Genomic DNA, 25,350 nt, shown 5'->3' on the forward strand with positions numbered 1-25,350 from the left:
TACATTAGGTTGGAAGGGATTAGACCCCAATGGGGAAGGACGGCTCTAAGGAATGGGTGAAGGGGGAAACGGACTCCGCTCTCTGCAATTGATAAGAGAGGGAAGACGATTGTGCTTTCATCAGCCCTCTCCATATCAAGGGTGTTGTCTGTCACAAGTGACAGACGGACATCATCAGGGATGAAAAAATGACGTCGAAAGCCGGAGACTCAATCCGTAGAAAGGAGGTCTTTTAAATGCTTTGCCATTTTCGTTAGTCTATGGAGTTCGATAAACTAAAAACAAACCATGAAAAGGGATTCGAAGTAGAGAGGAAGAGAACTTACAAGAGGCGGAGAAGACAATGAGAGATAAAAGGAGGTTGCAGAAGTGAATCGGAAGGCACACCAAGAGCTTCAAGTGTTCAAAAATGTGTATGCATTCGAAAAGACAACAAAATTTTAAATTATAATAAATGGAAGAAGCGTACGAAGGGGCGGGAAGTTGTAATGATAACCGAAATGCGTGTGAGCTCTGACATTCGCGTTGGAATGAGGTTAGCCGCCGAATTTTGGCTCTGACTTTTCGAGTTCGAAACCAAACACACCAGCTAACTGTTGTTAGTGGAGTGTTTAGAGGCAATTGTGGGGGCCGAATATTAGGGGATGCAAAGAGGCCGAATAACTGAACTTGGAGAGTTGAGATATATATATTGTATTCGGCCCCGTCTTATATAAACCCAGAAGTATCCTAATCGGCCGCACAACCAGTTGAGCGAGGAGCCGAATAAAGAGCAATTCGCAACAAAAGGAGCCGAGTGAATAGTTACACGGCAGATAAAAGGTAGGCCCAACCCTAAGACCCAAGGAGAGATATAAATAGAAGAACATCAACCAAAGAGAGGTATGTGAGAACTAGTATGCTTAACTTAAAACCCAAGCAACCAAGAGAGTATATACAGACTTGTCCGTCGGAGTGCTAATTCCAGCACCCCCGACCGGTGTGTTCATTCCTTTTCAAGTGGCTGGCTGAGGATCACGAGCGTCCCACAGGATCCAAAGAGTATTTCCGAACTATTTTCCCACAATTATAAAATAAAATTTCAAATTATATGATTACAATTAGAATGAGATCAATATTCACATGTGTCATAATGATGTGTCATAATATTATTTGTCTAAATATAATTTGTTTTAAATACATGTGTTCAAATTATTAATTGCTATTATTTTTATTTTTTTTGTTTTAAATTTTATAAAAAAAAATTATATCCTTCTAAATTATAAGGACTTGAACAATAATATTTTTTAATATAAGTTTTTTTTTTTAAACAAAAAAACAAAACATAATTTTTTTAGTACTTACCAAACATGGTGAATTTCGTTAATTTTTTTTAATCTTAATTGTCAATTTGAAAAAGTAAAATAAAGAATAAAAATATCTTTGACTCAAATTGTTAAAAAGTTAGACATGGGAGAAAATATTGAAAATACTAATGAGCCCAAAGCTCTTAGGGATTTATTTTCACCCATAACCATGAATCTTCCTTGCATAGTGCTGCCAGCAACGAATGCAATCGAGCTAAAACCACACATAATCCAACTCCTTCCTACTTTTTTAAGGTAAATTATCAATAGGTTTTAATAGTTGGACTTAAATCTCGTCAAGTTTTATTAAAAATAAGTTTTGGTAAAATTATTGTTAAAAATAATTTTTGTGACAATTTTTTATATATGTCGCTAAAAATTGACAATTAATGACTTTTTTTGTCATTATTTTTATAAAATTTTGCTAAAACTTACAATTAATAATTTTTTTTTTATGACAGATTTTTTCTATAAAACTTATTAGACAATAAATTCACTTATTAAAATTTACACGTAAGTACCTTTACTTTTTATGGGTTAGAGAAAGAAGATCCTTACACACATGTGTCTATCACTTCATGGGAGCTTCTTGTCACGAAATTTGTTTCTAAATTTTTTTCATTGTCCAAAACTAATGCATTAAGAAGAGAAATTTATGATTTTATCAGGAAGAACATGAGAAATTTTATGAGAGTTGGGAAAGATTTAAAGACATTATTTTAAAGTGTCCCCCACACTATTATAAAAATAGTTAAAGATCACTTTTTGATAAAAAAAAAAATATCTCACTTTTATTGAAAGTGTGATAAAAAAAAATTAAATTGATATTTTAAACACACTTAATTTGATTGAGTGTGATAATATTTATTTTTTTGTCACTTTTTAATTAAGTGTGATTATATATATATATATATATATATATATATATATATATATATTTAATCACACATTCTAATTAAAATGTGATTATATATACACTACTACTTTTTAATCATACTTTTTAAATAATTGTGATTATATATATATTTTTTAATCACACATTCTAATTAAAGTATGATTATTTATATATTTTTTAATCACACCTTCTAATTAAAGTGTGATTATATATATACTACTATTTTTTAATCACACTTTTTAAATAAGTATGATTATATATATAATTTTTAATCACACATTCTAATTAAAATGTGATTATTTATATTTTTTTAATCACAGCTTCTAATTAAAGTGTGATTATATATACACTACTACTTTTTAATCACACTTTTTAAATAATTGTGACTATATATATATTTTTTAATCACACATTCTAATTAAAGTGTGATTATTTATATATTTTTTAATCACACCTTCTAATTAAAGTGTGATTATATATATACTACTATTTTTTAATCACACTTTTTAAATAAGTATGATTATATATATAATTTTTAATCACACATTCTAATTAAAATGTGATTATTTATATTTTTTTAATCACAGCTTCTAATTAAAGTGTGATTATATATACACTACTACTTTTTAATCACACTTTTTAAATAATTGTGATTATATATATATTTTTTAATCACACATTCTAATTAAAGTGTGATTATATATATACTACTACTTTTTAATCACACTTTTTAAATAAGTGTGATTATATATATATTTTTTAATCACACCTTCTAATTAAAGTATGATTATATATACACTACTACTTTTTAATCACACTTTTTAAATGAGTGTGATTATATATATATATATATATATGTATGTATATATGTTAATCACACATTCTAATTAAAGTGTAATTATTTATATATTTTTTAATCACACCTTCTAATTAAAGTTTGATTATGTATACATTACTACTTTTTAATCATACATATAATCACACTCCCTAAATAGGTGTGATTGTACAAAATATTCCAATTTGATTTTTTATAAAATACACAATTCCCAAATTTTTTTTTTTTAAAAAAAAACCCCAACACCAAAACACAAATTAAAAAAAAAAATTCAAAATACGTTTAACTCTTTAGACTTATTTAGGTATATTTATAATTAAAAAAAAAAACCAACTTTAAAACTAGTCTAAAAAATTACTAAAAAAACTACGCACACAAATATTAACTATTTTTTAATTTTATTTAAAAAAAAAAACTTATTTTTAATTAATAAATTTTAACATTAACTTTATTTCACTTTTTGTTTGTTTTGTTTTGTTTTGTTTTTTTTTTTTTTGTTTTTTGTTTTGTTTTGTTTTTTTTTTTGTTTTTTGTTTTTGTAAATTACTATCTACTACTTGCTCAACAACACAGATATTATCGGTGGATCTCTCTCCATCATCATTTTCATCTTGTATCAACCTAGGGTTTCTTTCTCTCTCTACATACATCTCGATCCCTCCTCTTCCTTCGATCTGATCATCTCATCTCTCTCTCTCTCTCTCTCTCTCTCTCTCTCTCTCTCTCTTCAATCGAGTTCTTTGATTCATCGAGTCAATGGACGCGATCGACGAATTGGCTCAGCTCGCCGATTCGATATGCCAAGCATCTGCTTTGCTTGCCAACGAAGATGTCAACGAAAACTCATCGTCCTCGCGCCGACTTTCCACTTTTCTCAATGTCGTTGCTCTCGGCAATACTGTGAGTTGATTGATTTCAGAATCAACGATATATTGTATCGATGTTGAAATTTGTTGCTTTTGTTTATTGATTAGATCTCTGGATCTAGTTGCATTTTTTGTCTTGATTTTGATTTGAATAGGTGCATCTGAGTTAGATGTAGAGAGAATTGTGTATCGATTTTTGGTAAACAAGTAGTTAGGAGAGAACCGAGTCAAATCGGGCATTTTTTTGTTGTGTTGATTGTGTAATTGCTTATTGGATATCTTATGATCTTTGGTTATTATTGCTCTCTCATCATTTTGGTAGTAGTGCCTCAAGTATTGTTGATTCGATGAATTGAGTAGCACTATGAATGTAATTTGGTATACTAGCTAATGGTGTTGTTCACTTTGTTGTTAGATTGAGTGAATTGTACTGTCCTTGTGTGAATTGTAATTGGCATTTTTTTTAATCTTTAATTTTAATTTTTATCTTGTGCTTTATGAGCTCAGATTTCTATTTTACTGTTTTATTAAAATGTAACGTGTATGCGTGTAAGTCAATTTTGTAATGAGTTTAACTAGTGCCTATGAAATGTCTGGTGATTCTGGTTTGTTGATACCACTCTTTTGTTTTATTGCTCTAGCTTACACATGCCACTTACACGTTTGAATATAACCTTTCAAGGATTTTGTAGAAGCCATTACAGTGTAAAGCTATATAGACTTTGATTGGACTACAATGGGCAGGAGTATAGGAGCAGTTCATCTAGAAGATTTTAGAGGCTTCGGGTGTATATAATATTAACACAATTGTTGGCTACATATTTTGTAAAAGCCAGTTACAGTTCGACACGTGGCATAGTAAGGGTAATAAAGGAAGGTTATTCAAGCCTTTTATCCTGATCGTACACGTGGCAATAAATATTGGTCCTCACATGATTTGAGTAACACTAGATCAAATAACGGGATGCAAGATGACGTGTCTTCAACGGTTATTCATATTCAAATCCAAGTACAAGAGGGAAGCTCAACTGCCAGTAATGGCGTAATGGAGCTACTTGTAAGGAAGCATGATCAGCGATCATGGAGGAGCAGTTCGACGGTTCGAAGTGCAGTTCGAAGGTCATCACTGAGGAGTATAAATAGCAGGACAGCCCCCAGAAAAACGAACGGACTCAGATCATACAAATCAGTCATTTACTTCATATATTTTCTTTTCCAGTCTTTTACATTTCCAGTCTTTAAATACCTGTTCTTTAAATACCTGCACTTTAAATACTCGCACTGCACTTCGATTCATAGGAGTAGCTTCAAGTAGATTCAAGTAGATTGCTGTTGTAAACCTCTCCGAGGCTGAGTTCGGACCATTGTAAGTGTTCATTTTTATGAGATACTTCAATTGTTCTTCATATTACTGTTATTTCTCTTAATTTCTCCTAAGGCAAGCCACCAGTAAAAGTCCTCTTCATTGAGGCTGAAAAGAACTAAAACACAATCGTCTGATAATTGGTTGACAATCATAATTTCTGTAAGGACTGATTGATCCTTGCTGGCACGCTCACATTCACAAAAATACCCTTCGAAAAGCCAAAAAGCCAACATATATTTTTGGCACGCCCAGTGGGACTTAATTAAAAATGGCTAGAAGAAGACGACAAGGAGAAAATGAACGCTTGGAAGAAGGCGTGGAAGGAGAGGTAGAAATACCAAATCCAGAGGATAATGTGGTAACACATCCTGTGGAAACTCCTATATTGTCAGAACCTATGGTCGAACAGACCAGTACTTCTGGACAAGAACCATATGTTCATATTATTGGACAAAACCAAGGAATTGGACCGTCCACTATGCCATTTATTCAACCAACAAATCCATGGGATGGTTTAGTAAATGCCATGGGACAACAATTAATGAACACAATGGAAAGGTGGGCAACATCCTTTTTGGATCGAATGAATAACCACCAACCAACAAACACAAGACACACGGAGGAAGTTGTAAATGTCCCCCAACAAAGATTGGCTAGAGAAAAACAGCCTATGCAAATTAATGGACATGCTAATGGTCAAACTAGTACCCAAAATTTTGAAAGACCATCACCTCAGTCTTGGTATGAACCCATTTCAAGGCCTATAGCAGGCCAAAACGCCTCAGTACTTAATAATGAAGCCACACAAGTTGGTGGATTTGGCCAAGTACAAGAAACTGGCATAATAATGGTTACAAATCCCATGTTCGAAGCCATACCTGGCACAAGGGGGTACATTAATCCCTTATTTGAATTTACACCCGGGGGGTTGGAGGGTTTTCCTACAAATGGCAGAGACACAACACCTGTCCCAGCACCTTTTGCAGGTCCTTTCGTAGGTCATGCTCAAAGAGGTTACCCATACCCTCAACAGCAACCTGCACCGCAAGGACAACCAGCCCCAAATTTACCACCTTATGGACCAAGAGGACCACAAGCACAAGTTTGTCCACCAAATCCTGTGTTTGCCCCTCCAGTAGTGGTTCAGCAGGCACAAAATATGGTCCCTAGAGACCAGATTGCTGATATTGTTAGGGAGATATGTGGACCAATGGCTCGGGGGGTCCAGACTCCTATATACAGAAAACCGTACCCAGAATTGGTGGATAGGGTACATGAATACCCAAGGGGATTCAGGATACCAGATTTTACCCTTTTTTATGGGACTGGAAATCAATCAACGATAGAACATATTGCTAGGTTTGCTGCTCAATGCGGTGAATTTACTAACCATGACTATATGAAACTGAGATTGTTTCCAAATTCCCTAACGGGGGGAGCATTTGTATGGTACATCAACCTTACACCTGGCTCCATTCAAAATTGGCAACAAATGGAAGAGGCATTTCATGCCCAATTCTTCCAATCAGAGCCAGAAGTATCTATGGTAGATTTGGCTAGATTGAGTCAAAGGCCTGAAGAAAAGGCTACTCAGTTTATTGCCAGATTTAAAAGGGCTCGAAATAAATGTAGAGTCATTCTGCCAGAGCCAGAATTCGTCAGATTGGCTCAAAATGGTTTAGAATTCAGGCTTTGAAAGAAGTTTGATTCAACTGAATTCAGAGATTTGGTCGAACTGACCTATAAGGTGTCTCGATATGAAGCATTATTAGAGGAGGAACAAGATCGAAATAATGCATCATATAAAACATATTATAGAGATCCTAATTATGAAATAGATGCAGCAGAGATTGTAGGCAAAGAACCTGTAATCTGTGAAGCATTAATTCATAAGGATACAACTATAGACCAGCAGTTTAAAAAGAAAGACTTTCACAGAAAATACTCTTTCGATTTAACAAAAGCAGATGACATCTTTGATTATTTGCTCGCGGCTAATTTCCTTAAGTTACCAAAAGGAGTAAAACTACCATCTCCAGATGAACTGAAAGGAAAAGTATACTGTAAATGGCATAATTCTTGGTCTCACTCGACTAAAAACTGCATTGTTTTTCGAGACAGGATCCAAGAACAGATTCGGAAAGGAAGTTTGAAGTTCCCAGCTAAAACAGAAAAAGCCATGGGAATTGACAGTGATCCGTTTCCAGAAGTTGGAGAAGGCACAGCTAATGTGGTTGTACCAAACTTTCAGAATCTATCTCTGCAAGAATTGGAAGAGGTCAACGTGCAAATGCATACTGCCAACCAGATAACTGCTAAGAAGGAGGCTAGAAACCCACCAGCTATTGGACAAGGTTTCTCACATCAGGAGGAGCAATCTGACGAGGAAACACTAGATGACAACTCCTTGGAAGCAGCGATGATGCAGAGAATGTGCCCCAGGTGCAGACTCAGTTACAAGTGGTTGAAGGGGCTTCCAATTGATGGGAAGCAATACTACAGGGATGTTCAGAGACATCCTAAGTCAACCAATGCTTACAACAAAAGGCCGTATCCGGCTAGTGATAGGCAGAGACCACCAGTGGTTGAGCCTGTGGTGAATAGAATGCACGACAAAGGCAAGAAGCTCTTGCATGAATCCAGGCCACTTAACTATTATAGAATGGAGAGTAGCCATTCTGAAAGAAAACTGGAGAGAGGTTCAGTTCATGGAATCAAAGCCAGAGATTGGCCCCCCAGACCAGTTTCACGCAGGACAGAAAATGATCACCCTTATCGAAGGTTTGAATCAGATTCAAAACATGAGGACAAAACCAAGCACTTACCTTCACGGCCAGTTTCGAAGATGGCTTCGAAGGTAGAAAAGGGCAGTTCAGCACCTGAATCAGCAAGTTCATGGGTACCTGGAGTCCCAGACTGGTTTGTAATGCAAAACAAACCTAGAGAATTGCCTGTTCGAAGAGATGTTGTAAACCAAGGCAGGATGATCAGGCCTCCTATGGTGGCTCCGAATAACTGGGTGCTGCTTAAACACCCAAAGACAAGGGAATCAGACATGGTCCCAGTCATCTCAAGATCACAGAGGAGAAAAATTCAGCGCAGATACACCCAATACCAGAAAGATCTGAAGGAAAGTGGAGAAAATTCTTCACTAATCAAAACGGAAGGAAGGAAGAACCCAAAGTCAGACCATGCTCCAAAGTCGGTTCCACAGAGCAAAGTGGTCTGCAGCCGAGAACAATTGGCTAAGGTTCATGCCGAACTAACAGCCAGAGAGAAGTCTAGTTTAGTCGGATTGGAGAAGACTCTGATAGAGACAGATAGCGAGACCGAAGAAGAGAGTAGCGTAAGCCAGAAGAAAGAGGTCGTGGAGGAAGAGATGTTTGAAGCCTTCATGGCTGAGCAAACGTTTCTAACTGAAGAGCTAGTTGAGAAAGATCCTTCGAAGGGATCAGTTAGCAATGAAATACCAGAATGCATCATGCAGGATGTTTCTGAGGGAGTCGACCAAAGCAACCAAGAGGGGGAACAAGTACAGCCAGCCATTCAGTTTGGCTCGTTTCCCCCAGTCTCAGTGAACATGGTACACATACTACCACAGGAATTCCAAGCTGGAGATGAAAATCAAGAAGGGCAAGAAGTTGATCCAGTTCAGATCTCCAGTGAAGACTCGCAGGCAAGTATGGTGCAAGATAATTTCGAAATGGTTACCCCAATGGAAGATGAATACGAAAGTGAGGAAGTGGTAAGCATCAATCTATCGTATCCATTTGAGTACCCTTCGGATTCGATGACGCAGCACGTCAAGCCTTTGTACATCAAGGCTTTCTTTGATGGGATACAGCTGAACCGAGTCCTGATAGACAATGGGGCAGCAGTAAACCTACTCCCGAAATCTTCTTTGAAGAAACTAGGGAAAAAGAATCCCAGGTTGATACCAACCAGCACAACCATTGCTGGTTTTGCTGGAGATAAGCAAATGGCTCAGGGGATTCTACCCATTAATTTAAGTGTGGGAACCAGGGATTGTATGACAGCATTCTTCGTAATCGACAATAATGCTAAATACAATGCTTTGCTTGGAAGGGATTGGATACACACTAACAAATGTGTGCCTTCTTCTTTACATCAGAAAATCATGATGGCTTTAGGCAATGGAGAGACAGAGGAAATCGATGCAGATCCTCAACCCTTCATAGCCTGTGCAGACTTTGCGGAGGCTAAATTGTATATTGAGGGAGTGTCGCCGCTCAGTATACTGATGAAAGATGACGATTCAGCCGAAGTGACGGCTGATGAGGAAGTGGCACACTTGAAGCACTTAGTCCAAAAAAGTGCTGGTGAAGAGGTTGTCCTTAGAGATGACAATGATGCCTGGTTATAGGCAAAGAGAGGAACCACAGGAAGCCAGATCCTTGGCTCTGATTAAATTTTCAGCATTGGATATAAAAGCAATAGTCCAGAAAGTTCAGGATCAAGAGAGAGAGGCCATAATAATTGGCTGCAAACAGCAGCAGCAACAGGCTAGAGTCTTGACTCTTGGTAAGTACTGTGCCTTGGACATTGAAACAAAAGTCCAGGAGATACAGGAAGAGGAAGCCTTGTGGACAGATTTTGTCTATGAGGAGGAGGACAGAGATATTGAATTAAAGAACCTGGGGGCAGAACCAAGCTTGAAGATCACTTCAAAGGTAGCAGAAACCAGAGGGAGTTCTCATGCACAAGACCCTTTAGAAGAAGTAAATCTAGGGGAAGGTTCTGTACAACAGCCCACTTATGTAAGTTCTTGTTTGAATGCTCTGGACAGAAACCAGCTTTTGGTTGTTCTGAAGAAATACAAAGATTGCTTTGCATGGTCTTATAATGAACTACCAGGATTGGACAGGTCATTAGTGGAACATAGGCTCCCTATGAAGCCTAATTTCAGGCCATATAAGCAGAAACCAAGAAGGATGAGTCCAGAAGTAATTCAGAAGGTCAAGGAAGAGATCCTTAGAGTCCTCAAGGCAGGTTTTATTAGAACAGCCAGGTATGTCGAATGGCTATCTAATATTGTGCCTGTAGTCAAGAAGAATGGCAAAATGAGGGTATGTATCGATTTCAGAAATTTAAATCTGGCAACTCCCAAAGATGAGTACCCTATGCCTATAGTGGATTTGCTGGTGGACAGTTCAGCAGGTCACCAAGTCTTGTCAATGATGGATGGGCATTCCGGCTATAACCAAATCTGCATTGCGGAGGAAGATATCCACAAGACAGCATTCAGATGTCCTGGGAATATTGGCACCTTTGAATGGGTTAAAATGCCATTTGGTCTAAAGAATGCTGGAGCTACATATCAAAGAGCCATGAACACTATCTTTCATGATCTTATTGGAGGATATCTGGAATGTTATATTGATGACATTGTGGTTAAATCCCAATCCATGGAAGAGCACCTGTTTCACGTAGAAGCAGCTTTTGAAAGGATGAGGAAGTTCAAATTAAAGCTTAATCCTCTTAAATGTGCTTTTGGTGTATCATCTGGAAATTTCTTGGGCTATGTTGTTCACAAGAAAGGAATACAGATTGATCAGAATAAAGCCAAAGCAATCATTGAAGCCAAACCCCCATCAAGTAAGAAAGAATTACAAAGGTTCCTTGGGCAGGTTAACTTTCTTCGAAGGTTCATTTCTAACACTGCAGGGAAAACTAAAGTATTTTCTTCCTTGTTAAGGCTGAAAGATGAAGAGGAATTTGTGTGGACAGCAGAGCATCAAATTGCTTTCGAAGGTATCAAGGCCTACTTGGCTAAACCTCCAGTGTTGATGCCACCAAAGGGGAACAAGCCCTTGAAGTTATACATAGCTGCAGCAGAGGATTCATTGGGAGCTTTCTTAGCTCAAGACAATGAAGAAGGCAAGGAGCAAGCTATTTATTACCTTAGTAGGTTTTTAAATTCTTGTGAATGTAAGTATTCAGCTGTTGAAAAGTTGTGTCTTGCTTTGTATTTTGCTGCAATAAAATTAAGATATTATCTTTTGCCTACAACTGTCTTGGTAATTGCAACCACAGATTTGGTTAAATATATGTTATCTAGACCAATGTTGAGGGGAAGAATTGGCAAATGGATACTTGCCTTATCAAAATTTCATCTAGAATATGTCCCTCAAAGGGCAGTAAAAGGGCAGGTTTTAGCCAATTTCTTGGCAGATCATCCATCTCAAACAGAGAGCCAGGAGATAATGGAACTTGGTATAACCAGTGTTGAGCCATGGCAAATGTGGTTCGATGGGTCGAAAGCAAATGGATTAATTGGAATTGGTATTGTAATCAAGTCTCCACAGGGAACAGAAACTACCCATGGTTTTAGAGTAGATGAAGCTACCTGTTCCAATAACCAGGCTGAATATGAAGCCTTAATTGTGGGATTAGAAATTCTTATTGGATTACAAGTACATGCAGTTGACATATTTGGAGATTCTCAATTGGTGGTTAACCAAGTGAAAGGAATTTTCAAGTGTCAAAGCATAAGTATCCTGCCATATTATGTTGTTGCATTACATTTTCTTTCTCAGTGTCAAATAGCAAATGTAACCTATGTTCCAAGATTCTTGAACAATAGAGCCAATGATGTGGCTCAAAAGGCTTCGAACTTCAAGAGAAGGGATAATACCCAACGGGACATAAGCCAAACAACATATCAGAAATTAATTCAGCCTTTGAATAAAAGGAATGTGATCTTGGAAGTCAATCATAATGACTTACAAGAACAAGATTGGAGGCATCCAATAATGCAGTACTTGGCTGGTCCATCTTCGAAGGCCAGTAGAAAAGTTAAATTGCAGTCTATGCAATATATGATATATGGTAATGCTCTCTACAAAAAGGGGGGAGATGGCTTATTGTTAGAATGTCTAGGCCCGAAAGAAGCATTAACAGCCATGGCTGAGGTTCATGAAGGCATCTGTGGTGCTCATCAACCTGGTGTAAAAATGAGATGGTTGCTTCGAAGGCATTCTTATTATTGGCCAACCATCCTTAAAGACTGCATAGAATATGCAAGGGGGTGTCAGGCATGTCAAAAGCATGGCACAATAAGGCACGTGCCCATAACTGACCTACATGCAGTAGTGAAGCCTTGGCCATTTAGAGGGTGGGCCATGGATATGATGGGAAAAATACACCCACCCTCTTCGAAGCATCATTGTTTCATTCTAGTGGCCACTGACTACTTCACTAAATGGGTCGAAGCTAAGTCATACAAGGCTGTAGACCAAACAGAAGTTATTGGTTTTATTAAAGATTTGATCCATAGATTTGGCATCCCGCAAACCATAACAGTTGATAATGGAACTGTGTTTGATGGGAAGATGGTGAAGGCTTTTGTGGCAGAATTTGGAATTAGCCTTGTTAATTCCACACCCTATTATGCACAAGCTAATGGTCAAGCTGAGTCATCCAATAAATCTTTGAAAAAAGGAATACAAAAGGTTGTGGATGACAATCCCAGGGATTGGCATAACCTGTTATTGGATGTTCTGTGGGCATATAGAACCTCACCGAGGTCAAGCACAGGAGTCACTCCCTATGCCTTGGTGTATGGACATGATGCAGTCTTACCAGTAGAGATTAATGTTAAATCTTTGAGAGTAAGATGTCAAGATCAATTCAATCCTGAACAATACCATCAAAGTATGTGTTTAGAATTAGAAGGCATAGATGAAGCCAGAATTTTGGCATTAAATAGCATTCTTTTCCAAAAGAAGAAAGCAGCCAAGAATTACAATAAGAAAGTCAAACACATTGGCTTTGATGAAGGTGATTTGGTATGGAAAACAATACTCCCAATTGGGATTAAAAGCCATAAGTTTGGCAAATGGTCACCTAATTGGGAAGGACCATATCAAATTCATAGGATTCTGCCTTTTGGAGCATACCATTTAAGAAATTTGAATGGTTATGTACATCCCAAAAAGATTAATGGCAGATATTTAAAACCTTATTTTCCAACCATTTGGGAAACACAAGGGATAGAGTAAAACATCATATGCAAGCATCATATGCAAAAACACATGCTTGTTCAAATGATATACAAAATATTGTGCTTTCATAAAGAATCAAGTACATTGTGCCATAAATTGGCCCAAAAATCATTACAATGCTTTAGTTGTTTTTGTACAATAGCTTTTCTATTGCTAAGGGAAGGAAATAATTGGATAGCCACAGCTATGTCTTCTTTTCGATTAGCCAGCCCTTGATTGGTAATGTGCAATTTCTTATCAGTTCGAACCAAGGTTTGGTTTACTGCGGCTAACTCCTCTTCGAGCTGAGCTTTTTTCTCCAGAAGTTGGACTCGAAAGTGGGAGGCAGAAGAGTGTTGTTCTTTCAGAGTTGATACTTCAGTATGCACTTGAGAAACAAAACTCTGGTCCTTATCCAGCTTATCATCCGCAGTCTTAGCAGCATGGCAAATGTTGAGATAAAAATCAATAGTAGCTGCAGCTTGAGATAGATGACTTGAGACACTCATTGCAGACTGTTCAGCAATGTTACAGCATTGAAGGAACCCATTCCTGATGATAGGTCTTTGTAGAGCCTCGAAGGGGATCCTTGAAAAGGAAGTCAACAGTTGCAAGCATGTGTCCAAATCTACTGAAGGTACAAAAGGCTTGTTGCTGGAGGAAGGAGAACTCTCGAAGATTTCCAATAGGGAGTCAGCCAAGGCTAATGGCTCAGCTTCAGCAGTAGAGGTGGGAGAGGTAGAAGGTATGTCAAAGAGACTAGCTAGTCTTCCCTCAAAAATGTCTACCTCATCCCTTGACATGAAGGGCATAGAGAGTGTTGTGGTGGAAGACGCAAGGGGCTGCATAGGGATGGGAGAAACGGATGGAGCATCTTTGGCAGCCTCTATGGTCTTGGCCACCAGCAAATCAAGAGAAGAGGGGCTGGAAGTGGGCATTGGTGATGAACCCTGAATTGAAGGGCTACCAGTATTTTTTGTGGGAGAAACAACTGCCATTGGGAATGGAGTAGCAGTTGGAACAAGGCTCGAAGGAAAAGTAGACTGAGGTAGGTCACGAGCCAAAAAAGGGAGGTATGGTTTTAATCCAAGAAAGAGAGAGGCAGGAATACTGGGACTTAAAGAAGGTACGTCAAGTATAGGCTTTGGAAATGGTAGTGCGATTCGAACAACCCTGACACTCTGCATTTGATCTACCTCAACCGAAATTGAGGAAGGCCTCATTGGAAAGGTGAGTGCAGTAGTTGTCGCTGCAAAAGGAGGAAATGCAGAACAATGTTAAACTTCAATACCACAAGCTGACAAAAGTAAAGAATAGCAGAGGTATGGAAGAAATTACTTGTTCCAGAGGCGCTAGTACTGATGGGAGAACTGTGGAGAGAGTAATGTCCAGCAGTCTGCTGCCTTCTTACCATTTCCCCTTGTGTTGCATCGGCAGTAACAGCTTCCTCTCTTAGCATTTGCTCTTGCCATCTTTTCTTGGCCCTCTCAAATACAACGATTGCCTTGGGATGTTCTTGTTCGACTGCCTTGGCAGCTGCTTTATGAGTAGAGTCCTCAACATGGTCAGTGACAGGAACAGTCATTCTCTTTCTCTTCTCCCTCGGCAGAGATACAACCAATTCTTTTCCAACCTCCCCTTCTTCAGATCGAGGTTCAGACTCTCCAGAGATAAGTTCTTTCTCCGCTATTATAATGATTGCTTCGCTAACAGGACTTTCAATGGCATCAGATGAAGATACAGCTACCTTTCGCCTCTTTGTTCTTTGTAAGGGCACTTCCTCCTCTAGCTCAACCTCTCTTTCTTCTTCAAGAGATTCAGGTACTTCAGGAGGAAGGACTAGTCTCCTTTTTGTTTTTTGTTGTTGTTTCTTCTTGAGAATAGCTAAAGTCTCGGCTCTCTTGGGGGACTCTTCTTGTGGAGACCCTACACCAAAAGCATGAGTATAAGGAAACCAACAAAAGATTCAGGAATAAAAGGGGAGGAGAAGAACTTGAAGATACTCACCCTTCTTCGAAGCAGCTCTAGTAACCCTGGCTGGAAGAGGTAAAGTGGCAGGAGTGGTGGTGGCAACTTCAGGAGGGGGAGAAGTGTTCTGGCCTGTTGCTGACTTATCCTTCGAAGGCAATCCCAACCCCACTAACAAGTCATGAGGGTGTGCAGAGAGGCGCACTTCCATATTGGCTGTCCACCAGTTCTTAAACCTTTTTAAAACTGTGCCAAAGGGGCGAAAGGGGATAAATTGGAATTCACTCAATTCCTTCAGTAGTCTGAGTACTGCTGCCTCTGGCTTGGATTTGGGTATTCTCAAATCCCTGGCAGTGAGATGGACATTTGAAAGACTGCAAAGAGGAACAGGTATCCCTTGAGAGAGCCCAAATTGCCTTGCAAATTGAGAAGGGCAGTATACCTCAGATATGCATTTATAGGCTCGAGGGTTCAGAGTGCCAATGAACAGCTCCCTTGGTAATAATATAGAGGCCCACATATCTTTGTGGGGAGAAGTGGAACATTCCTTATCAGCCAGAAAAGATTGTAGCCAGGTTGGCCCTCTATTGGCTTCGAAAGGACAAAAGAAGGAAGCAGATGGAGAGATAGGAAGTTGATAAAAGAAGGTAAAATAATAAGCAAAGGAAGCAGGGTAAAGGGCAATCCTGGCATATTTTTCCCCGTAAGTACTAGGATCCTGAACAAGGAATCCTAAACACTTGGGATGTAGGTCAGTGAAATAAGCAAAGAGCCAGAGTTGGAGCACCCAGAGGGGACCTCCTTGGTTAGCATCGAGGGGTTTTTCGCAAAATTGGGAGCAGGTTCTGTAGACATGACCTAGAAGATAAGGAGCAAGAGCGATATGTTTCTTCAAGACAAGTGCCTTCGCAAGTGGAGCAAACTCAGGCATAATCCTCTGAGATGAGGTGCAAAAGAGGAATTTGCATAACCAGTATAATATGAAGGAGAAAAATTCTCTGTCCCGCACAGGACCTTCTCTTTTATTTTCAGCCTTTACGAAGTCACTATAAGAAGAGTTTAGGGCTGGAAGAGAAAATTTGACAGGAAGGTCTGGATAGTTGGGAGTAAAAGGAGAACCATGGGGTGAAAGCCCTAGGAGATGGCAAATATCAAGAACGGTGGGGGCCATCATACCGCACCGAAACTGGAAGAAATTGAAAGCCATATTCCAAAAACATAAGGCAGCAGGAATCAAAAAGGGGTCTTCAGGAATAATGAACCTGGAAAGTCGAAGGGCATCAAGGATATAAAGCTCTTGCAGGTCATCTTCCCTCGCAGGCACCACTCTGTCATACCATTCCTCCCAGTCAGTCCTCAATGTCGGCCAGCAACGATGAGGACGATTTACCCTCCAACTTCCCCAATCAAGCCTTCCTTCGTAGAGAAGGAAATGGTCCTCCAAACGAGGGTACAGAGCTGGGAGTTGAGCAGGAGCTTCCCGGAAGATAGGACCTAGGATGTACTCCTGTTTGTTGCTGTGGCGAGGAACGAAAAGACGACCATCGATGTTACTTGATTCGCCAGATGTCAGCTTGCTGATTTCTTCATCGATACAATATTTCAAAGCCATGGTAGGGCTCATATGGTCGCCAGCAAGTACTTTTAGAGAAGAGGGATCCATTGGTAGTAAGCAAAAGAAGAGCAAAGAAGATCAGAAGAACCAGTAGAGAGAAGGGTTTGTAAAAGGCAAGAGATTTCGGAACACCAAACGAGAGGGTTTTTAAACCTTTGTGTCCGAAATTATACCCCGTAAGTCGTTAAGTACTAAAAGTACGAATGCGAGGAATTTCTTCCAAATTGATAGTTTTGGAGGGAAGAGCTTATTCCGGGGATTGGGGCCAGCTTCGAAATGAAATATTTGGCTTCGAAAACAAGATCTTGGCGTCAAAAAAATCAAATAACAACGGCTTCGAAATACATAAGTCAGCTTCGAAGCCTAGTATATGCTTAAAGGTGCTAAATTGCTTGATTATGGGTCTGTTTAGGGGTTATAAATCAAAGTAACGACCTTCGGAGCAAACCCTAGTATTCTCTGAGTATGAGAAGCGCTGTTCAGAGCTTACTACATGCTTAAAAATGCCTGAATGCTCAAAGTATTGGTCTACTTCAAAAATCCAAAGACCTGTTTGAAGGTTATTAGTCAAAATGACAACATTCGAAGCAAGCCCTAGGACTCTTTAAGGAAGAGGGGCACTGTTCGAAACATCCAAGACCAATTATTGGTTTCTACATGAGCAAGAAGGAATTACCATAGTTTGCCCTTCGAAGCCAAAAGAGATCAGTTTAAAATTGATTGGCTATATCAACCACGACCATATATTGGTTACAGTTAGTGTTGAAAAAGTAAAGTCATTGAAATCGAAGTACTAAAATAATATCTGCCAGAATTGTCAATTTTACTCCATGAATTGGAAAAAGACATGATTGGTTCTTTTAGTACTTCATTAAACAGTTGATTCGAAGGATGAGATTGTTCAATTCGAAGTTATGAGTTAAGCTTTTAGAGATGAAAGGAAACAGAGTCAAACAGTGTTAAAGTACAGAAAGACTTTGTTTGTATTAAAGCCAAGATGATTACATTAAGTAACTCTATCTGGGTACAAATTCAAGCTCATAAAAATAAGGAATATAATAAATAACAAGGTCATGAAATTTTGTCCAGCAATGGTCAATAAATTTCTGTTCTTTCTTTATTATTTCTTCTATTTCTTCTAAAGTTGATTGCATAAGCTGATGAGCTCTCACTTCGTAATAGAGTTCTTCAGCCTTTGCTTCGAAAGCCTCTTCCCTCGATTTTTGTTCCAATTCATCTATAACCAAATCATCCCAGTACGCAGAATCTTTATTCCTGAAGTCATCGAACTCTTCGATAAAATTCTCTGCTTCATATTGGGCATGAATTCGGAGAGATGAAAGTTTGATCCAGATTTTGGATGGTGATCTTAGAATTCTGATGCCAATAGAGGAGCACTGGGAGTTGGTCCAAAAACAAATGGAGCTCTGCTTGAGCAAGAGGGTTGAGGACATGACCCCTAGTGAGGATATCATAAGCCCATTGAAAGTTCTTAAGAGGAATGTCATCCTCAAGAACATTGAAGGGCAGGTGGGAGAAAGCCGCGAGCAAAAGTTGAGCCTGCTTTCGCTCGGCTGGAGAAGGGGTTGACGAAGGTTGATAAGGTGGAAAGACTTTGTCCATGGGAAGGGCAAGTCTTAGTTTCTCTGTCCAGGAAAGGATGGGAGAAGGAGAAGGAGAAGATGGTTCTGCTTCAGAAGACGAAGGGGAAGGAGCAGGTGTTCCTATCTCAGAGGATGCAGATGCAGAAGAAGGTGTGGATGCTTCTATTATGAGAGATGGCACGGGAGCAGAAGGAACAAAGGCATTAATGTAGTCAAGCCAATCAGAAGAACAAATCTTCGCCTTTTTGGCTAAAAATGAAGGGGTGTACCCTTGTGCTTCTTCTGGACGCTGGGCAGGGTGCATTATCTTCGTAGGCATGGAAGAAGTATACCAAGCCACAAGCAGATTCTCCTCCAAGCTATGTCGAAGGTCAATGGGCACGTAAGGGTAGACCACTGAGCTTCGAGTGTAGGAGGGAAACTCCAAGGGGTCAGTAAACTCAACAAAATGGTGATTGATTCGCTCCCTTAAATCATAAGTCTCAGGAGTTGACCAGCTTGTCCAGCCAGAAGCCCCAGAGGATGAAGAGGTCACAGTTTCATCCCATGCAGAGGTCTGTGAAGAAGAGTTTCCTAGCTCCATATTTGCAACTTGTCGAAGCAAAGGCTCGAGGGTAGTTCGGTCAGAATACAAAGGGAGCTTAGGGGAAGAACTCTTTGTATCTGTAAGTTTGTAAACCAAGGGATTAAAGGCAATATGTTCATAGTCCAAAGGTTTATAATCTGCAAAAGCCTCCATTACCTGAATATAGAAGGGCGGGTAAAGGTGGCTAATGAATGCGTGGAGGTTCTTTCGAGGGGGAACAACATCACTCAAAGGCTCTTCATATGCTTGATCAATAGAAAGGGAAGTTGATGCAGCCATAGCCTGTTCGAATACTAAGGTATTGGGATGTTCGACGAGTTAATGCAGATGATCTCCAAATGGATGACGGTTGTGTTTCCAGAATATGGACTCCATACACGTTCTAGAAGCGCGGGAAAACTGCAATCCACTAATATCACCAAGTATTGGGTATATTAGTGCGGGGGGTAATGTTGGCTACATATTTTGTAAAAGCCAGTTACAGTTCGACACGTGGCATAGTAAGGGTAATAAAGGAAGGTTATTCAAGCCTTTAATCCTGATCGTACACATGGCAATAAATATTGGTCCTCACATGATCTGAGTAACACTAGATCAAATAACGGGATGCAAGATGACGTGTCTTCAACGGTTATTCATATTCAAATCCAAGTACAAGAGGGAAGCTCAACTGCCAGTAATGGCGTAATGGAGCTACTTGTAAGGAAGCATGATCAGCGATCATGGAGGAGCAGTTCGACGGTTCGAAGTGCAGTTCGAAGGTCATCACTGAGGAGTATAAATAGCAGGACAGCCCCCAGAAAAACGAACGGACTCAGATCATACAAATCAGTCATTTACTTCATATATTTTCTTTTCCAGTCTTTTACATTTCCAGTCTTTAAATACCTGTTCTTTAAATACCTGCACTTTAAATACTCGCACTGCACTTCGATTCATAGGAGTAGCTTCAAGTAGATTCAAGTAGATTGCTGTTGTAAACCTCTCCGAGGCTGAGTTCGGACCATTGTAAGTGTTCATTTTTATGAGATACTTCAATTGTTCTTCATATTACTGTTATTTCTCTTAATTTCTCCTAAGGCAAGCCACCAGTAAAAGTCCTCTTCATTGAGGCTGAAAAGAACTAAAACACAATCGTCTGATAATTGGTTGGCAATCATAATTTCTGTAAGGACTGATTGATCCTTGCTGGTACGCTCACATTCACAAAAATACCCTTCGAAAAGCCAAAAAGCCAACAACAATACATTCATTACACAATCGAACTATGAAACTCTGTTGTGTCTTTAGGGGCTTATGTGTACAAGTTGCCCTTGATGCTTATTAATGATAGCTTATATATATGTATATAAATTCTACAAATATTGTTAAGAGCTTTTTAACCTAGGCCTTAATTGAGCCCCGTAGGTCTTTAATGCACATCATCATCTTTCTTGATTTAATGTGTCTCATTCCTTACTGTTGCTCTCCCTTTGCACCAAGTTTCTTGTAACTATAGTTATCATCTTGTACATGGTGGAACTAAAACAACTTAATATTGACAATAATTTGTTGTCTATATATCATCTCCGTGTATAAAGAAACAGCTGGGTTGACGGTCAATGATCCTGTTTTACGAACACACAAGGTAATCTTGTTATGTTTGTTACAATATTATTGTTAGAATTTTTGAGTAGTTATAGATCAAACATTAAATGCACTAACATTTATCTTGTCCATTGACATTACAGCCTCTGTCGGTGGAGTTGTGTCCTGGAATCTTGGGGAATATATTTGATGGTATTCAGGTTTGTGAAATATATGCTTCTTCATATTGCCCAACTTGAATGTTGTCTAAACAAAAACTTTTTGCAACTGGGTCTTTTATTATTAGCCTGACTTAAGGAGGACATTTATCCACTGACAATCCATTTATTGTTTAAAATTATGTTTAACTATTTTATTTGTTTCTTACTAATTTTTCTTTCTTTCAGAACTACAATGGGACCAACGATATGCTTGGAAAGTGTGAACAGGTTTTTGTTTTGGTTTGATGATGGAGGGAAGGGAAGTGCAAAAATCCTGTATAGGTATTGATAACAAATTTTGTGCTTGATGAACATTTCAATTTTTCTTGGACTTGATGAATGTCCTGCGAGTGGAGTCCAAATTATGAGTATTTGCGTTCAGAATTACTCTTTCCAGTCAGGTATATTGATTTGGGACTTTATTTTTGTGTGTATTATCTGAGAACAAATGCTATTATTATTTCTAGCTGTTTGTGCTTATATTATAGCTTTGAACTTGTTCAGGTGAATGACTTAAGATGTAACTTGAACACAATTAATGCTGCTGCTAGAGAGGTACTTCCTTTTATTTAGGGTTTGAAGTTAGAACTAGTGAGAAATCATTTTCAGTACCTTAATATCATACCCGTTATTATAGGTAAAAGAATCTGCAAAATTGCGTCAAGTAATGCAGACGATTCTTACTATAGGAAATGCATTGAACCAAGGTACTGCTTGAGGTATTATTCTGTATCAAAGCTGAAGGACTTCACTGGAAGGGAGAAGCCTCCAGTTATCACATAAATCTGAGTGTCTGATGTTAATCTCACACAATGAGGCTTCACTAGTAACAATGTGAAAGCAGGTTGGGCATTCCATCTTTTCTCCTGCATGTTTCTCATATTTATATATTTTTTCGTTTGGTGTTGATCGCACAATATGCAGTCGCTCACAGGATGACATTGGAATATTTGTTTTCTTGGCAAGTGGATCCCCAAGATATTGTTATGGTATGTGGATATATTTAGATACTCTGAACCAACTACAAATCATAAAACACAAAATGAATTATATAATTATACTGTTCTGAAAATTTTGTCATGTAGGATTAAATTTTTTATCCTTTGATCTGTGATAAACTCTAAAATTTCAATGAATTTACAGAATTCCTTGGAAGAGTGTGGTAGAAGTAGTTTTTTATTTTTTATTTTTTTGAAGATCTTAATTTGTTGCAGGAACGAATTGTTTTTTGTGGTTTAAGAAATGGAGCAATTGGTTTTCTACATGTTCATGTCTTGGAATAATTATCAATTTTTAAATGGAGATGACAACTCTCTTCTTGCTATTAATTTGTTTTCTGCATGTTCATGTCTGATGATGAGTTAACTGCTGAAATCTTTTAACACGTGAGCTAAGAAGCACGGACACTTCTAAGAAGGTGACGTATCCGTGTCGTGTCCGTGTCGGACACCGACACTCTTTGGACACGTGTCCGATACTCTTCAAAACGTGTCCTATTTTTTAAATATTTTTAAAGACCCGGACACTCTTTGGACACTTGGAGGACACACGTGTCAATTGTTTAAACACATGTGTCTATTGATTATAGATATGTAAAACTAATTATAAGTTTGAACAAAACAACTTAAGATACAATAATAAAACAAAAACCATATAAATTTATAGGAAATAGTGCTATATTGCATTTTTTATTATCTTTGAATGATATATTCATATATATAACATATAATAAATATATAAAATTATATATTTCATGCGTGTCCTCCACGTGTCGTGTCCTGCATTTTTTTAAAATTAACGTGTCGGCGTGTCCGTGTCGTATTCGTGTCGTGTCACGTGTCCGTGTCTATGCTTCTTAGCACGTGAGTTTTCCTATATTCAAGGGCACGGATAAAATGTTTGCATAACCCTGTTCCTTCTCCTGATCATTTTGCCCTGTAGTCATAGTTCATATTCAGCTATCTTAAGATATTTGGTCCATTTTTTCCATGAGAATTGATTATTCAATCAAAGTGGTAATTCTTTTTCTATTGAAGTAGGAGATGAAGAGTCAGTGTGATGAGAAAAAGTCCGACTGTATCTTTTGTAAGACTAGAATAGTCTCTATAAATAGTTAGTTTATTCATATGTTCCTGCAGTTTCTGAATTAATTTGTGTTTTCATTTTTCAGGTCAGAAATTTCTTAGAGAGATGCAAAATATGGTCAAAGAATTAAATAACTTAGTTTTTTAAAGTTTTTTCATTTTTTAATATATGTAAGCACAGTTAAATTTTTTTTATTTAATTCCTTTGTATATACTTTTGAACATTTAATTTTCATTTATGAAATATATGACGTTATTTCATTCAATATGTAGTTATGATTCAAAGTATAGTATATAGTGTGTATTACATTCTTCAAATGTGCATATAAAAATAATATTGATTATTTTTCAAATATGTCGAATCCTTTTTTTATCACAGATTTTATTAGTTATTAATCACACTTAAAAGATGTGATCTAAATATTTTTAATCACTTAAAAGGTGTGATCTAAATATTATTAATCACTTTTAAAAGATGTGATCAAATGACCCCTTTTAATAATACTCCCAAAGATCACACTTTAATAAAACTTAAAATGTGTGATTAAATAACATACATCACACAAAAAAAAAAGTATGATATTTATTTGTTTTTGTAGTAGTGCCACCCTGGTTTTGAGACATGGAGACTTGTGCAATATTTTTATAACGGATTGACTCAGTCACACCGTAACATGATTGAGTCCATGAATGGTGGTAGTTTCTTAAGTCTTAGGGGTGATGTAGGTTATGAGTTTCTTGATAAATTATCTGAGAGCTCCCAGCAATGGGATTTTACTTTTCATAGAGAAAAATTAACTTCTTCATCTAAGAGAGGAGGGTTGTATGAAGTAAAAGACGATTCTGAGATAAAAATAAAATTAGATAGCCTTACCCGAAAAGTGGAGGCACTAGTTTTGAATAAGACCATGGAATCCGCCAATCGAGTTCATAGTAATGTGTGTTCTATATGTGCTAGTCCTATGCATACCACAGAGATGTGTCCATCTGTGGTTGGTTATTCAGGCTATTATTTTGAGCAAGCAAACGCGTTGAATAACTATGGAAAACCAATCCTACAAAATGGACGGTTTGAATCACAAAAATAAGGCCATAATACACCTCAAATGGAGGCACCACAGTCACTGCTGTACTTCACGCACAGCAGTGACCCCTTATCCTTGATGGATCCCTTTTCAGAGACATACAACCCCAATTGGCGAAACCATTCAAATTTCTCTTGGAAACAGAATTAACCTCCCCTGAATGTAGGTGGACAACCTTTACAATCGAATAATCAATTTCTACCAGGTTTTTGTCCTCCTACCCAATCGTTTCTTAATCAACCTTAACCTAATCCACCTACTGCCCCTCAAGCTAATTTTCAGTTTGCTGCACCACAACAACAAAATTCATCTTTAGAAGACACTCTAAAGACATTCATGCAAGTGACTGGTCAATCCATAGTAGAAATTAATAACTCCACTCACTTGAACACGCAAGCTATCGCCAAATTAGAAAATCAAGTTTTTTAGTTGCCAAATAGTTAGTTTTGGCTACTAAAATTATTTAGTCATCGAATAAAAAATAAAAAAAATACTTTTATCTTTTACTCGCCAAAAATCTATTTTCAGCAACTAAAAAAATGTTAGTCGCCAAATAGTTAGTTTTGGCTACCAAAATTATTTAGTCACCAAATGAAAAAAAAAATTACTTTTTATCTTTGGCGACTAATTGTATACTTTATCATTACTTATTCTTGTGTCCTTATATTTTCTGTATTAATTTCATTTGGTTTAACTTATTAAAAAAGCCCTCAATATAATTGTGTTAAATTTGTAGATTTTTTTTTTTTTAATATCAAAAAGATCAGTATAATTTATTCTTTATTTTGTTTCACTTGTTTTCTTTTATATAGGAGTTTCTATTTTAAGATAATTTTATTAGGTAGATTGACATTATAAGAGTTCATTTCCCCATTCTTGTGTTTTTCTCCTAATTCAACTCTCTTTAGGGAGAATTGAACTTATGATCTCTCCTTAGGATTAAACCTTTAGAAGAGTCATGCTTATATAAAGCCCATTTGGAAAACAAGTTTTTTTAGTAACTTTTTGACTAAAATGTGAGGTAAAAAAAATAACAGTAATGATACGCACACAAGGAACCAGATACAGAACCAAACACATAAACTGTTCATCCGAACGATCGGCCGAACAGTTGGCCGGATGACAAGGTGGTTGACCACAGCTATCATCTTGTCAATCACGGTTGTCTTCTCATCGACCACGACTATCATCTTGTCGACCGAGGTTATCATCTTGTCATCTGGTCTAGTGCTTGGTCATCCGGCCGGTCATTCAAATGAGCAATTTATGTATTTGGTTTTGTGCTTAGTCCTATGCATGCGTAACATTAT

General features: G+C 37.8%; 1 long non-coding RNA gene across 4 annotated transcripts; it reads left to right on the forward strand.

Annotated features, from left to right (window-relative positions):
• The first annotated feature begins 3,575 nt into the window (after window positions 1-3,575).
• On the forward strand, window positions 3,576-23,221 carry LOC145804384 (uncharacterized). Of its 4 annotated transcripts, XR_014345992.1 has the most exons (8): window positions 3,576-3,976; window positions 20,665-20,711; window positions 20,815-20,871; window positions 21,058-21,272; window positions 21,376-21,426; window positions 21,509-21,715; window positions 21,796-21,860; window positions 23,042-23,221. It is a non-coding gene; the product is annotated as an uncharacterized LOC145804384 (long non-coding RNA). The 4 variants fall into 4 exon arrangements; XR_014345991.1 differs by lacking the exon at window positions 23,042-23,221 and having other exon boundaries at window positions 3,643-3,976; window positions 21,796-22,039; XR_014345990.1 differs by lacking the exon at window positions 3,576-3,976 and having other exon boundaries at window positions 20,566-20,711.
• The last annotated feature ends 2,129 nt before the right edge of the window (window positions 23,222-25,350 follow it).

The sequence above is a fragment of the Camellia sinensis genome, chromosome 12 (assembly GCF_055761805.1).
Source record: "Camellia sinensis isolate YWXY chromosome 12, ASM5576180v1, whole genome shotgun sequence".
In the NCBI taxonomy this organism is placed as follows: Eukaryota; Viridiplantae; Streptophyta; class Magnoliopsida; order Ericales; family Theaceae; genus Camellia; species Camellia sinensis.